The following is a 16,530-nucleotide window of genomic DNA, read 5'->3' on the forward strand; positions in this document are numbered from 1 at the left end:
ATGGAAACCAGGGCTTCTTTTAACACTTCAGCAAAGCAAATGCGAAATGTCAGGAGTATCCTGAGATACTCGCTGTTGTAAAACCTTTCAGCTCTGGTTTCTTATTTGCAGCTACGATACCTGCAAATGCAGCTTTGCAGTAACTTTTGGTTCCATTTTCATATGCATATTTTTAAATATAGCAGCCTCCTTCACCTTGCATGTACAGCATCGGGAGTATTTCATTCTCTGTGGCCCAAGTTCCCAGAAAAGCCAACTCCGGAGATCCTAGGTGTGGCACATTCCTTTTTGCTCTAGATACTCCTCCTGACTGGAAGCGAAGGTAAATATTACTCCAGCCTAATCTGTTTCCCTCTTGCACCCACAGCAGCTTAGTAAGACACAGTCAGCAGGCTATTGCAAATTACACTTGGAGGCTCATTACAAATCCAGGCCTCAGTCTTGTTAACGAACTGATACTAACAGCCCCATTCTATGGAAGAGACCCACCAACTTCAACAGAATGGATCAAGGTCCCAGGGCAAGCTGTGGTCTGCAAGGGAGGGCTACCCCAGCCCCTGCATCAGGAAGCTTGTTTACATCATACACACAGGTATTTACAGACTTCTGGGACTTTGCTTTTATTTAGGAGACCAGCAGTGTTTGGCAAGCATGCAGATCTTGTCAGACAACTTTCAGGCTCCCCTTGCTCCATTTGGAACAGAAGTGCCTACAAAATAAAGCACGTTTTCATCTCACACCGTCAAACCCCTCAACCAGAGATTCTATACCTGTACCTGTATGCCACACTGCAAGTGAAACAGTCACGCATTCCCCACATGTTTTTTGCATGTGAAAGAGAAGACAAACATACAGGTACACGAGGTCGCCAAATGGCTAACTCCAGATGCGGGACTAGGTTGCCAGCTTCGGTATTCACAGAGCTGACCTGACTTACTGTGGTCTGCAGTAAGAGCAGCACGAGGATGCCTGGCTTCCACTGGGTCACGCGCAGTCCTTTTTGCCATACGCATTGCAACAGACGCTAACAACAGGACACACTGGAGACATCACCATTGCTGATGATTATCAGCCATGATAACCAAGAGCTAGCTTTTCCATTGATAGCTACAACTGCAGTCTCCCACCTGCTTTGCCCTTCCCAAATCTCAGTGCCCCTGCATTACAGCTTTGAGGACTAGAACAGGTCAGACTTTCTCCCCCTTTTTTAGGTATTATAGGTTTGTTGTGGGGTTTTCTCCTCTTTCCAGTAAGAAAAGAGAAGACATCAAAAAGAATTCAAAACCTGAAGTTACTTTTCCCTTAGCTGCATTCTTAGAAATGGCTGAATTTTTTTTTTTATTATTTATTTTTCTTTCAACCAGAACAAACGTGGCCCGAAGCTAAATACCTGACGTGTAGTGCTTCAGCACAAATGGTTAAAGCTTGGTAGAGCCACATGCAAGAGAAGACAGGGCCCGTAATACAGCTGCCTGGTGATCTCCAATTGAAAAACCTCCTGGTAGGCCAGCTTCTTTCACACAGACGAACTTACTGGCATTCTCTCTCCATTCCTGTCCCCGATGACTCTTTCAGTATACCTGGAAATTAGGAAGCTGACTAAGCTCCCTGAAAACTGGTCTGGTCTGTCCCAGTCACCCCCACTCCAAAACGGTGAAAGCCGACGGTTTGACATCTCAGCAGGCGAAGTCTCAGACTACACGGGTGGAACTGCCAGCAAACAACAAAAGTGATCTTTTTCCCCTCGAGCCCAATTGCTGTCACAGCCCCTCATCCCAAAAGTCAAGAGAGATTTTCAATGCATTTTTGGGGTTGCTGACCTGAAGCCTGTAGGATAAACCCCACTCATGGTTGTTCACGAGTCAGAAAATGTTTGCTTGGAAAAAGAAAGCAGAAGAAAACCTGCAATTCTCTCAGAATCATTCGAGTCCAAGAGCCACAGCCTTAGCGCTGCCAGTTTCCCATCTCATTAAGTGTCTTGCAATACTTGTTTTTGTAATAGTTTTCCATGCTGTCTACACAAAAAGCTATCTCGGAAGCCAGAAGAACTACATTCCTTAAACATGGACCCTTTCCAGACTCACCCCAAACCTTTCTGTGCTTAAGGTCCTATACCTACACAAACACACAGATCACTACAGGCCCAGCAGTTAATTAATTTTCAAGTTGCCCTAATTTTGAGGCTAAACACTTCCTGAAGTTCCCCATCCCTGATGTTCCTCTAGCTCTTTCAGGCAGGCCAAGCTGCCTCCTGCTTTCTCTCCATTCACGGTTGCTAAGACTCCACTGCAGCCCACCGAGCTCCTCTCCTGTAAGCCACATCAGCGTGCTCCCATGCATGCAGAGTGTGATTCACATTAACTACTACATACGCAGCATCCTTCTTTCCAAGAACTTCATAGTGAGCGGTTGCTTGTTTTCCAGTTTTTCCTTTTCAACGCTTTTTTAAGACACAGACACCGCCTCCCCCTCTTTCCTCATCACCTCCATGCAGACAGACTGAAGCTCACTGATCCCACAGTAGATGGCAAGGCCTTTGAATCAGCGGCTGCTAGCTGGTCTTGAACGGGCTTAGGTAAGGTTCAGGCAAGATACAGAGCACAAACACTCTTCCAGAAACTTTAAAATCCAAACACAAATTCTCCGCCCATTACCTTAAATGTCAGGCAATAAAAATGCTAATAAAAGAAGCCACAGTACGAGAGGTCATCAGCTGGCTGGCTGGGCTCTAATGACTGCCAACAAGTCCTTGGGAGGAAGGGATGGCCATCCAGCCACCGCTGGCGGTTGCCTCCCTCAGCCTCTCCACCAGACCCTGCCCTACGGACCGGGCCCCGCGTTCAGCTCACCCGACCTCCCACGTCTCTTGGAGGTAATGTACAAATAATGGCTGAACACCACTAATGGCTGCTTGAACTCAACGGCATCTACGTCCTCTCCTTGGTCCACCCGCGATGCCACAGACTTCCTGGGGCTCAACAACACCAACTCAGAGGTGCAACAAGAAGTAAACTGGTACTCACTCCCCAAGGTCGAGTGCACCTACAAATGTAGGCTCACAACGCGATGCGCATTTGTTTTCTCTGCACGCTTTATGTCCTCTACGCCTGGCTCAGGGGAAACCCCATTTTGGAAAGCTTTTTAAGAACAAAAAAAGCCCAGTCCTTCCAATTTTTGTGCAAGGAGCAAATCCTCCAATACTCACTTTCTGTGCTTACGGCCCTGCAAGCTGCCAGAAATAGTCAAGGGATGGGGGCAGAAGAAAGATTTCTGTGATGAACCCTACTTCTCAAAAGGTTTTAGAAATAACTGTATGGTCAAACAGATGCAATGACTTGCTCTAATCAAGCATTGAATCAGCGGCTCTAACTCTCTGAGTTTACTTGCTCTAATCAATACGTAAACTCAGAATGAAAATTATGTTAAAAACCACTATGGCATTAGGTTTTCTACTTCTATTTATTTACAGTTTTGACAGCAAAGGAAAAGTAGTGTCCTGCAGAATAAAATTCCTTTTCAACTTCAAGATACAATGAATGAAGGAATTAGTATCTTTGCACCTTTCCGATGCATTCATATCATAGACTCAGTGGTACAAACAGGAGGACGCATACCTGCAACGTTCATAACCACACCTTTGCATTAAAAAGATTACTGAGCAACCTAACAAAAGGCTGTTTACTTTTAGTGTGTACAATTCTGTATCACTCAGCCGATTTGCAGTCTGTGATACTGATACCATTTAACAGTGGTGACAAAGAGATCCATGCTTCTCCATTAATCAGACACAGTAAATCCACATAAGGCAAATGAAAAACAACAAAGAGATGGAAGAATCGGGCCTTTGGGATGCTACGCTACTGTCTACTGCACGGTTAATTATGACGAGCTTGAAGCACAGCCTTCAGCCAAGTGCTTTTTCATACAAACTCCTCCATAGCACAGAGACAATTAATCATCATTTACTACTCACCTTCTGGCAACACCCACCTTAAGCTGGGCACCATTCAGACACATCAGAAAAGACAGTCCCGGTCTGAACGCTTTGCGGTGAAAGGGAGCCATTTCTGAGATCAGATTCTGATGGACAGACAACTACAGACACCTGTGCTACTCCGCACGGCTACTAGGGTCTGCCAGAATAAAGCTGCTCAGAGGGTAACTTAAACACGAACGTGATTCCTTCAAAAAGGGACAAGGTATGTATTAAATACACCAGCTATACCTACTTTTCAGTGCCTGCCAACTGCTACTGGTGTTATGGCACACGTAAGTCTCATGAAAGGACTTTGCTGAAGAAATATGGTGAAACTTCATAGACTTATTGATCAGAGCACCTCACTTGGCTACAGTACACAGGAAAGTAGTTATTCTGTTCTTCTGCAGCATTAGTAACTTCTCAAACAAAGAAGCCTGATTGAGGCAGACAGTGAGGGGCTTATCAGCTTAGGAAATGGGAAGGATGGTCCAATTAGCTGCCAAGCAGTCAGACATAATTCACTCTGATGAGGCCAATGAGAGACAAGTCAAAGAAATGCATGTCCTGTTGCATTTACGTAACACCCAAACATTTCCCACCCCCCCCCCCGCCAAGTCTCCCCTTCTGGAAGTGTTGCCTAAATAAGGAGCAAGTCACTGGAGGAAAATCCACCTGTATGGTTCTGCATCTAGCTGGCACCCTCTCAGATTAAGCAACCGTCTCAGTGGTACAGGAGACACTGCCACTCGCTAAACTGCTGGACCCAGGCGCTAACAGCCATCCCCGAGCAGCCAGCCAGAAAGCTCTGTGCAAGGTTATCTGGGGTCCACACCATGGGGTGAGAAGTAGGAGGCACAGAAAGGCAAAAATACCCCACCCTGGCCTACGTAGGCAGGCTTCATCTCCTTTTCCTGACCCACTTCTGCTAGCACAGACAAGAGTCAGAATGTTACTAACGTAATTTCACAATGTTTTTAAAAAAAAAAAAAAGAACAAAAAAAACCTGAAGGCAAACCATATGTAACAGCTGATTAAGGAAGCTGTGAATCCAGCTGCAGCGCTGCTCTTCACGTCCTCTACCGTGCTCAGTACTCTGCTAACATGGAGTAAGCAAAAAGATGCTGGAATGCAGAGAGAAAGTTCTCAGTGAATCATAGCTCTAGCTTGTGACCCATCACCTAGGAGGCAGCAGGCATTTAAAGCAGAGAGAGGAGAAAAAAGAAAACAAAAAAAAAGTCCCCAAAACATGGATTCAGAAATACGAGCTTTGACGTTCATGGAAAGAGTGGGATCTTTATTCTGCAACAAAAATGCACGTGTGGGACCTGGCCCATCCTTTGATAAGGCACTTTGCTTTGCACAATCCTCTTCGGTTTTCAAAGTGACAGACTTAAGACTGTCGTGATCAGAAACACGTGCTCTGTGCACTATGAGCAGGAGCGTAAAAACCCCCAGTTGTGTGGAATATTTACGTTCCATATGGCAACATCCTATTTGTCAGTCGGTTACCAGGAGCTAAGGAATCTGTGTGGTACTAGCAAAGTCGCCTTGCAGCAGGGTGTTATAGCGAGCACGAACCGGACTATATATGGTATGTTTACTGAACGATTGGGCATAAACATGTTACAGAAGACATGATGTCTTGTATTAGATGCTGGGCTTGCTGCTGCAAGGCAAACTATCTTGCTCAGAAAGCAGTTTGTCGCATATTCCTCATGTGCTGCTGTCTGCGGGTGCCAGTGAAACCTCTAGAAAACAGGAACATGTTGTGCTGCACGTAATGATTAACTACAGCGGGGGATCGGCCCGGCGGCATTCCCCGTCTTCTCGCCACTTGTCCTCTCCTGCCGCTCCTCGGCTGGGGCTGCCCGCAAGGCGACACGGCGGAGTGCGTGAAGGCGTGTGCCGCACTGCGTCGCGCGCTGCCTGCGCGATGTGGCGATGGGCACGGACACGCACACCCTCCGTTCCTTAAGAAATTGCTGGCAGCGGGCGAGTGAGCGGTGCCACCGGCCGCCCACCCCACATCCAAGTCCTGTCAGCACCGGACTGCGTGGTGACGGGGCGGAGGGGGCAAACCCTGAAGGCTGGAGGGAGGAGGGTCTGCTGGAGATGCCCTGAAGCACTGGACAAGGTTCGTATCTGGCCTCAGCGTCCTGCCTAACCTGTTCTGCGGTATGTTCCGGTTACCTCTCCGTTGGGTCAAGGTTGCTGGGGGTGGTTTTCTTTTGGCAACCAGACCCAACTCCAGCCCCTTCTCTCCTCCGACTCCTTTCACGCCCCATCGCACTCCAGCGCAAACACAGGCACACGGAAAGGAGACGCCAGGAAAAAAAAAATGCCGAGCCCATCACAGACTGAAACTGGATGCATGATTTCTTTACTGCAGGGAGCAGGATCTTCCTTACCAACTCGCCAGGACCACCAGCCCTCAAGCGCCAGTCTTCCCGCCTTTGTCGCCGCTTTTCTACATTAGCAACTTCTGCAGCTCCTCAAAAAAAAAACCCGAAACTATGCAAAGCGGTAAGGGGGTGGGGAAACAAAGCCAAAAAAAACCCCCCAAACCACACACCCAGAAGAGTGCACGTCACGCAGATCTAACCAGTGCACAGCGCAGGGGCAGCAGCAGTGATCACAGCATCAGGACACACCAGCACCACCGCAGCAGATTTATGTCTTTGCTGTGTACAGTACTCACAGGGTTCACGGACAGCCCAAAGATCAGAAACGTACCTGCTAAGCAACAAAAGCATCAACTCAAAGCTGTGCTGGGTGATTTCTGACAGGAGTTATGCAGCTGGTAACCAGTGGCAAGAACTTGATGGTGGTTCAGTAGCCATTTTAAGCAGCAGACGTATTAATCACAGGAGTGCAGCAACAAAAGAACCAGGGGCAAAAAGATGCTACAGAAACGAGGACCTCTAAAAGCTCAGCAACAAACACATACCCCTCCATCGCATAAAATAAACTTAGGGAAGCCAACAAAGAAGCCAGATTATTACACGACCTCCAGAGCACAGCAAATCCCTCAGAGCCACGAGTGCTCGGCATCAGAAACTTCCTGGTTTCCAGGCTGCTGTTCCACATGTTTTCTGGGGAGTTCTCATGCTGTGCGAAAAGTTTCTAAGTACACTGAAAGTAAGCCTGCAACATCCCCTTCCACTCCCACAGCAAGTATGCAGTCCATAAAAGATAAAAGTGTTGGAAACATATGCTTGAGCGAAGACTCCTCTTTTTTTTTTTTTTAAATCATATCAACAGTTTAGCACTTGATGCATTTTATCAAACTATTTTGCCATCCCTCTTTTAAAGTGGGGGGGGGGGAGGTGGAGCAAGTGAGCGTGAGAGATGCATGCAGTCTGTATATTGAACACGGTTTTACAGATGTATTTACTATACCGCTTTTCTCTGGGGCCTTTTCAGGCCAGGATGGCCTTTGTCTCTGCATGCTATATGCTAGCCAGCTCACAACAAACGAGCAATCACGGAGAGAGCAGGTCTGGCTCCTTTTCTGAATCTGCTGGGACGCCGAGGCACAAAGATGTGCCTGAAAAACTTCTGTCCGGTTACGGATCCGATCAATCCCTTCGGTCAGGCAAGCGCCTGAAGTCTGGTACAATTATCAACTGTGCTGCAGTCACATGAAAGAGAGCAAGCTTCCCCCTCCCACCCTCATCCCGCGGGTAACATTATGTGGGCAGTGACTATATATGAAGCAACGTGGTGAGGCGGAGGGGGGTGGAAACTTCCACAGAAAGGCTGCAAAGCTGTACATTTTTTAAATTATTTCTTTTTGGTGGATGGATTATTATGTTTCAGGCAAGCCTGCCCGATGCTCAGACTCGTTCAGGTACCCAAAGCAGGGTGAGATGGGGAACGCTCGTCTTTTCCACTCAGCACCGCCTTCTTTAAAGAGGGAAAATTAGAAGTGCTTCCAGTTTTCCTCATTTCTTAAACACAATGATGATGGAGCATGGAAAGTATTTTTACTGAAGCACGAGTGGGCGACTTCTAAGCTGATGGGGTTGCTTTGGAGGTGTTCTTATTTGCTAGAGGGGACTCAACAGGTATGAGAGAGGAGAGATGGGGAAAAGAGCCCACTGTGCTTCTGAGAAGCTGCTGGCGTTGAGACAAACGAGACAGGCAGCGTGGACTGAGAGCCTAAGCCATGGTTGAGCCGCTGGGACCAGAGCCCCACGCAACCTCTCGTGTAACCGAGAACAGGGACGGCACTTTCCCACAGCCACTTTTCAGGGCCGAGAGGGAAAGGACAGGGAAGCAGCATGCAAACAGCACGGCACCCCCGAACCCTCCCGCCACTCCGCCGTCCCCTCCTCCTGCACCTCCCAGTCTGCCAGCAGGCTGGCGCTGCGTTATTTCACGTGTAAAGCAAGCGTCGCAGCTGGGTGTGTGCGCTGTAGAAACCCGTACTGGGAAATATGGAAGAACACATCTCATCTCAGACAGGAGCCGTGCTCGATGGCCACGTGGCCCCTCGGCCGCCCCGACACGTCCTGACCCAGCGCAGCACCCCCGGGCCACATGCACCATTTTGGCCCAAACCAGTGGATTGTGCTGACCTCAGAGAGGGGGTAAGCAGGGCAGGCAGCGGGAGGGAGCACCACGTTTGATGTCAGATGACATTTCCTAGACATAGTTAAATATGTAAAGCACAGTGCATCCTGAAGTGGTTACATCTATACAGTCTCCAGCCCTGTGGCACTTGAGAAAGGGGGAGAAGCGGGGTACAGTAGGTTGATGACATCGAACAAAACATGAACAAGCATGTGCACTTTTGAAGCGCTACGTGTATTTTCAGTTAAGTTATAACTGAGCATATCCCTAATAAAACAACTACATTTGTAACGTTATACCATGCATCCATTTAATAAAGTATTTTAAAATGTGCTTTTGCCTTCTCCCGCCTACACAAAATAATGAAGAAATATCACTCATCAGGAACTCCCTAAGAAAAATAAACTTTAAAATAGCACGGTACGCTCACCCAGTAACATGTATTTCTGAAAAACTGCTGTTCTTTATATATTTTGCATCTGAAAACTGCAAGTCTCACACACAAAAGACAGACAGGCTGCTACTGTGGACAAAATGGTGTCATTTAATACAAAAATCTGGTTTATGCATAGCCTGGCTGTAGTGCATGCTGGTCCCAAGCAGAGTGGGATGCAGCCAGTTATATCGAACAGTTGTGCCCTCTGCAACAAATGGTGCATTCATAAAACTGGAAAAGCCTCTGTCTAGGGGCTTGCTGCTCTGCAAAGGAAACAATCGCTTGCTGACATTTTCTGAGGGAGGGTATGGCGAAAAGAGGTTGAGAGGGAGAAGTATGATCTACAGGAAAGTTATGTACAGAAGAAATACCAAAATGTAAGGGAACCCCCCCCCAAATCTGCCACTGAGTTACCTTTGCACTCTCCCTGCATTCACTAGCCTCTAACAAAAGAGCAAGGCCACCTGAAAAAGACACGTGCTTGGAAAACACTTGGCCAGTCAAGAGTACAGAAGAAAAAGAAGAATCAGGAGAGAGAAAAAGCTTTCTTGTAGAACGCTGGCCCATGAAGAAGCGACAGACATTATGCAGGCTGCAGCACACAAAGCCGCATCTGACAGGCGGTTTCTCGCAAGTTTCTCACCCTTGCCTTTATTAGCCATGCCACCTCCACACTGGTAACTAAAAGCCAACATCTGGTGCTAGCTAAATGTCAGCACAGACAATCCCTTTAACAAAAATTTAAAGAGTCTGGATCCCAACGAGGAAGTCATTAGCACTTTGAATGCAAGACTCTTCACCAGAGCTACAAGACCGAAACGATCCGGGCTGTTAAGCCAGGCAGCGCAGTGACTTCGGTGCGTGCCAGGCCACCTCTCCAGGCCCCCCACCACCTTGCACCAGGGATGCCGGGCTCATGGCCACCAGCCCATGGGTAGCCCATCTAGATGGTTCATCTGGCCACCACCCCACGCCCAGGAGCCCCGACAGAGCTACGGATGCACGGGTCCTGCTGCGGGACGGGAGCACGCCATATGGTCCGCCCTCGGCCCGGGAAGCTCTGGCTCCTGAAGCAGAAACACCAGGCACCATTGCCAGCCCCAAACACACCTGCACCGCAGAAGCTGAATCCTGTTTGCCCCTAAGATACACAAGACACCCACGCAAAGCGATGCACAAGTGCTCCTAAACGGCAGCTACACAGCATGGCTTAGTAATGAATACCTGTCACCTGCTCCATTCTACTGAGCTCAGAAATTTAACAAAAAACCCCCAAATCACACACTGTAACTGAGGTTCAGCGGGAGAGCCAGGGAAAGTTTCTGTAAGAGGAGAAATTACTTGAGGCCTGGCCGCATGTTAATAGGAAACAACAAACCACCTCTCCCCAACCACTGCTGGCTGCCCCAAGGCCGCGGTGGGGCATCTACCCTGTTTTCTCCCAGAGCTCACACGGCACAGAGGTCACTCACATCTCGCCTGACAAAAATTTTCTACCAAGTCACATCTGACCATGACAGTCTACGAGTAATGAGACTGTCTTCCCCAGCCAGGGGAAACACAGCTGAAGGAGAGAGGACAGAAATTTTGTGTCATGGTTGGCAGAATGAGCCCCTTTACTATATTATGCATACTGGTAGGTCAGAGACTTAAGAGAGTACTTCCGCACTGAAGCCTTCGCAAGGGTATCTGAAAACTAGACAAGTGTAATTCTTCCTGCCCACAGTGCACCTAACAGTCCCCAGAGAACCTTTTTTCAATTTCAGCGGAGAACAGGACTGCGGTCTCACAGACTGACACTACAAGTATTTTTCCACAGGGGTTAAAAAAAGAGAAGAAGGCAAAACAAGACGAGTCGTTCTTCAAGAACGAGCCCTTCCTGCACCTCAGCGCTAAGAGCGGGCAAGCCCTGGGGGTCTGCTGGAGCCGAGGAACAAGCGAAGGGAGCGCGCACGGCCGGCTACAGCAGCAAGAACCGAGCAGAAGCTATCGAGGTGCTGGAGAATGAATGGTAGTGTTTTTGTTTACCAGCTGTGCACTGTACATGATTGCTATTGCAATAAAGTTTGCGCTGTATTTGCATAAGTAATTTCAATAAAACGGTATGAAAAGCCACTTCATTAGTGCTGGTTATCAGCTGGAGACCTACAGCAAATACAAAACTGCAAATGCTTCTGCAGAGGGATCAAAGCAATCTAAAAATCGTCCTTCTTATTTTTTTCCTTGGTCAGTTTCCAGGCAAGTAATGTTTTGTACATGCTCCTATTAAACTTGCCCTATTTCAGAACTCAAGTAGCACACATGATTTTGTTTCCCTCCATTGACTTTACAAAGGCTTCTAACACAACACACAATCGACTTATTATTTATTATGTATTAGAAAAGGAAGTTTTGTTTGTTTGTTTTTGTTTTAAATTTGGAGAAGGATGCAAATACACCTGGAAAGCTGTGGGAGAATATCAACAGAGTCAAAAAAACCCCAAAAAACTACATCCCAGCCTCCTGAAAAACTTTAAAATAGAGCTCTTTGGGAAGTTTGTGAATAAGAGACGAACAAAGAAGTTCTCAATTTGATCAACGTCTTGTCCTTTGAACACTGAGTCACAGAATACAAGTCTCCACACTACCTTGCAAAAGAAAAATAAAAAATAAACCCTGCCTGAAATGTGTAACTTTTTGCTGCTGTTTACTTTGATTGTTTGTAGTGGTTTGGTGAAATCCCACAAATATTTAAGACCAAAACCACAATCCGTATTTTATATTTAGATGAACTACGGCATCTTCCAAGAGGCTGCAACTGCAAGCCTGCACCTAAAGCTCCTCTCCCTCTGCCAGCCCCAGGAGCACGCAGCCGCAACAGGAGGAAGGACACAGGCCACCACTGCAGCCCCCGTGGCGGCCCTGCTCCACGCACTGGCCCGGCCACCCCACAGCCCAGCTCCAGCGGGACGGGTCAGCAGAGCCCTTGCACCTCCCATGCCAAGGGATGGCTCTGAGCTGGCTGGGTGTCTATAGTTACAATTTTAAGCCAACAAAGTCCCATCTCGCCTCTCCCAGCTGATCCAGGTGGAACGAACAGGACAGGATCAGCCCCGATTTAAATCGGTACAAAATGCAGCAGGGAAAGAAGCCTGAAGGTTTCTAACCAGGCGTGTTGAACACCATGACCTCCTCACACCCCCGCCCCACAAACGCTTAACTGCTGAATGAGATTCCTCTCGTTTCCTGTACTGAATCATCTGTGTCACCACAAAGATGAGATTTTTAACTGTGCGCACACGTTTCTTATTTGAGGGGCAGGCAGCGGAGGGTGTTTCTCAAAGTACTATCAGACCAGCCACAGACGGTTTGGATTTCTTCTGTGTCTGATGTATCATTTAAGTAAATCTGTGTTTTTCCAGCGAGGTGCAGCCTTTCAACAACACCGTTTTCTAGGAAACATGCAGGTGAGCACTGCTGGTTCTTTCTTTTGCAAAGTGTTATTTGAATGGAGCTAGGAGGGACAGGATATGCTGATTTGCACAATTAAAAATAACTTACAATTTGAACTCTGGCATCAGATGCTTCAACACTTTTCACTAGGGCTGGTCACATGCTCTTTTCAAAACTTTTTTTTCCACAGCTCAACTTAAAATCATATCATTAATTTACCTGCAATTTACCTCATTTTCATTGCTAAGCTGATCAACTATTTTTTAATCACTCCAGCAATTCATTCTGCAGCAAAATCAGCAGCAGTACACCCCTCAAAAGCAATAAAGAAACATCCAAGTCACCCAAGAGAAAGAAAGGTGAGGCAAACTGCTAAACCGTAGCTCCTTAACCACCCATCCTAACCAGGATGGGTTTGTATCATCGCTTCAGGCGGGCAGGGAGGGGAGGAAATCTTGATCTCTCGCTGCCCACACTTGGCTGTGCGCTGCTGAAGTCAGTGGGAGCTCTGTGGGTGCTGGGCACGATGAGCAACAGTGAAGATTGATTGCGCTCTGCTGTGGACTGATCCGAGCCATGAGGTGTTAGTGCTGTCAGCCAGCATGGGCGCAGGGAGGGCTGATGTGTTCTGGTCATCATCAGAGCAGAAGGAGAATTAAAGACGCACATCCTCCTCGCAGTACCCCCTGCGTACTCTCACCTGGACGAAAGCTTAAGGACAAGAATCATGTTTTTCACATGGGCCTACTTTTTCCACAAAGTTTTGTCAACCTTCTCCATCCCTTATTTTAATAAAGAAAAACCTACCATCCTTTCGACCTTGGACTTGTTCGTTTTCGCTGTCTCTCTCCGTACATGCTCTTTGCTAACCATTCAGCATGCTTCGAGCCCTGATAAAAGCAGTTAATGTTTACTGAAACCTGGGTATGAACTGTACTAAACCTGATGGGGGGGGGGAGGCAAAGTTCTGCTAGCAGCATCCATGACCAATTAAAGTTTTGGGTTGTTTTTCTTTTGAAACTCACTCCCCCTCTCCATACTAAACAGCTGCATCAGTAGATGGGCAGGCAGCACAGAGAGAGGACTGAAAAAATGCTTCTAATCCATCCACGTAGACACTTCAAAATAAGTCACTGTTCGCAGTACCACAGACCTTCCAAGAATGCACAAACGCAATGAAAGAACTGACTGCTGGGGTTCTCTTTCTGGGGGATGCATACTTCACTGCCAAGTAATTGTTTTCCAAAACAATCTGAAAACCTACAAGTCTAGTAGAACTGCCAAGTATTCCCTCCTAGCCTTCCCTGGCGGAACACCATACACCTTTACTTCAGCAGTCTTCAAAACATCCTCTTCATAAAGTAAAAAAGCAGAGTATCACTGCAGCAAACTCTGACTAACAGTTGATTAGTATGTTTGAGAGACCTTAAATTCACGTTAATCTCATTAGAGACACATCCTTAGAAATAGTCACCCCTTTCAGTAGCTATACCCATGCACTATTTAGGTAGTGTAAACCAAATACATGCATTGTCCTTAGCTTACTGGCATTTTCTCCTTCTTTATTCTAAGAACCAGCCCAGAGAGCTCTAACAAACACCTCCTTCCTCCCTCCCACCGTCTCTGGTGACAGTGGGATGCTCTCAGGTGTTTAAAGCCGATTTTTTTTTTTTTTTGTACTACAGGGCAGCAACAGCGCCCACAGTCACCTTGGAAACAGCCATCACCCACTGTTTGCAGAACAAACAATGGTACCTTTTCAGCCAGCACAAGGCAGGCAGGGCAAGGGGCAGCCAAGCAGTTCTGGGACTTACAGGAGTGTTAACATATTGCATTCATTCAGTGCGTCAAAAAATAGTTCAGCAGGAGAAGCAAGGCGCTCTCAAAGTGAGAGCCTTTGGCTGGAAACCACAGACAAGTGCACGGGGCTCCAAAGGTCAAACAAGCCTCCCAAGTCAGCAATGAGGTCTTTTCCTCTGATTTTGTTACTTGCCCTCCTGTTCCCCTCTCTCATACACACAGAAGGAAGAAAAACGCACCTATTTAAACTGATCTTATCCGCAAAAAGTCAAGTGTTCAGCTTCCAAGTAGCACTCACTGAAGTTTTCTCAGTGTGCCAAAATATTTTAAAGAACTGTTTACTCGCACTTGTAGTGCTTTCACCCAATGCATCAAGAGCCATTTCCAGAAGCGTTCCTTGTGAAGTTAGCAAGAACTGTGGTTATTCAGCATTTCAGACCCTATGTTTAAGCACTCCAACAGTTACATACCCCTCTCCTTTCAAAATAATTCCATTTTCATAGAGCCACAGACAATCTGACTGCTTTAAAAAACCCATGATGAACATCTGGCTTAACAGTAACTTATGAGTGGCTCCCTGTCTCCTGGAGACTTTTTCCTCTGCTCAAAACACCCCAACACCAAAAAAGCTTTTTTACCTACAAAAAGCAGGGAAAAAAAAGCTAGCTATTCAGGGATTCAGGTTTTATCAACACCCTTTCACAAGGTGCTCGCTCTTGTGGCTGGTCACAAGTGGAACGTTTAAAGCAGAATGGAGATTGAGGCATCACTTGGATACTTTACTGCATTGCAACCTTCCCACACCAGCTAGCAGACACCAACCTCACTGAGAACAACCTGACAGAAGTCTAGCTGCCCAGCTCATCTGTAAAGCCGCTCTGCAAAGGACTGCGAGGCCCTGTGAAATCATGCTACCATTTGACTTGTGCGTAACATAGCATCTAGGTGTGCTGTGCCGGAGTGCCAGGCACAACACACCCAGCTGAGAACTGGACTGAGGTGATGAGAGCTGCACAAAGGTACAACAAAGCAACTCCTGGGCAAGATCTGTAGATTTCCACATCACAATATAAACATTTTTCTACAGCCTTCGCTCATCTTTCATAGTACACTCGCCTTTGGAAAAAAATAAAAGCAAATCATCTTAATTAGGCCATTAGAAACACTGACTGGTGCTGTCCTGCTAACTAAAGCCAGCACGCTTATCCATGTGGACCAGACAGGTTCGCTCACAACTACAATCATGGTAGCTCAGCTGAGTCAGATTAACATTGCTAAAAACCCATCTTAATGTTCATTAAGATGTAGGTTAGCACATTAACTGGTCTCACACAGCCACAAACATAGCTTTGGACACAGTAGGCTGTACCTTAAGGAGCATCAAGGGAGCTTTTTTTTTTCCCCCCCTTTAATTGTGTTCAGCTAACTCAGTTGACCTCAAACAGTTGAGACACACACCCTTTTTGCCTGTCAGGACAGGGTCCTTCTCTGTCTTTCACCGCTGGGACAAGCAAAGTGAAACTGGTATAGAGGTGATTCACATGCAACCCATCCTTCACTTGCTCCTAATGGGGGGTGGCGGGCAGGGAAGCACAAGGGTGAAAAGCCACAGCTGTTCCAAGGCTGTTCCAACTTCACAGCATATAATTTATGGAAAACAAAAGAAGAACAGTAAAATAGGATCTGAACATTACTGACCTGAAAGAATCATTATAAATGCCTCCCGCTCTGTGTAAGGGCTACCCTGGGCTCCATCTGCCTTCAAGGCCAAGAAAGGAAACATCAAGCTTGAACAGCAGCCAGGCCTCACTGTCTACCTTCCGACAGCGCCAGGCTGCGCTCGGACGGCGAAGCCTCCGCCTGCAGCCCACCGGTGGGCAGCATGCCGGCCACTGCTGCCTCGATGCTTCACACCTCCAGCGCGGGCTCCGGCCAGCGCCTAGCAGCGGGGCGAACACGCAGCTCTGCCCCGTGGGGCTGCCCTCTCCCCACGCACCGCCAGGCTCAGACTGGAGCACGCCCCTCGCACCCCGGAAACAGCTTTCTGAGTGCTTTGGCAGAGGGGCCCTGGCTCAGCAGGCGAGGAGGGCAGGGGCACTGGGCGGGCAGGGACGCCCTCCACACTCCACAGCCTTCCAGGGGGCCGCGGCCGCCGTTCAAGGCACCGCACCGACGCTTGCGCAAACGATGGTGGCGGGCGTACACACGTCCCCTCTGCCGGGGCATCACCGCCAGCGCTCCCCGAGGTCACGCCAAGGGCCTCCGGAGCCCCAGCTGCGGCGGCAGCGGCAGGGCCAGACCTTCCCCT

The 16,530-nt window shown here is 47.8% G+C and overlaps 1 protein-coding gene and 1 long non-coding RNA gene across 8 annotated transcripts in view; one reads left to right on the forward strand and one right to left on the reverse strand.

Moving 5' to 3' along the window:
• The window catches only part of RREB1 (ras responsive element binding protein 1), a 127,146-nt gene that overhangs the window by 87,491 nt on the left and 23,125 nt on the right, over positions 1-16,530 (reverse strand). The gene's annotated exons all lie outside the window — the stretch shown is intronic.
• On the forward strand, positions 5,822-7,191 carry LOC142360763 (uncharacterized). Of its 2 annotated transcripts, none has more exons than XR_012763340.1 (2): positions 5,822-6,113; positions 6,275-7,191. It is a non-coding gene; the product is annotated as an uncharacterized LOC142360763 (long non-coding RNA). The 2 variants fall into 2 exon arrangements; XR_012763341.1 differs by having other exon boundaries at positions 6,369-7,191.

Source organism: Opisthocomus hoazin, chromosome 3, assembly GCF_030867145.1.
Source record: "Opisthocomus hoazin isolate bOpiHoa1 chromosome 3, bOpiHoa1.hap1, whole genome shotgun sequence".
Classification (NCBI taxonomy): Eukaryota; Metazoa; Chordata; class Aves; order Opisthocomiformes; family Opisthocomidae; genus Opisthocomus; species Opisthocomus hoazin.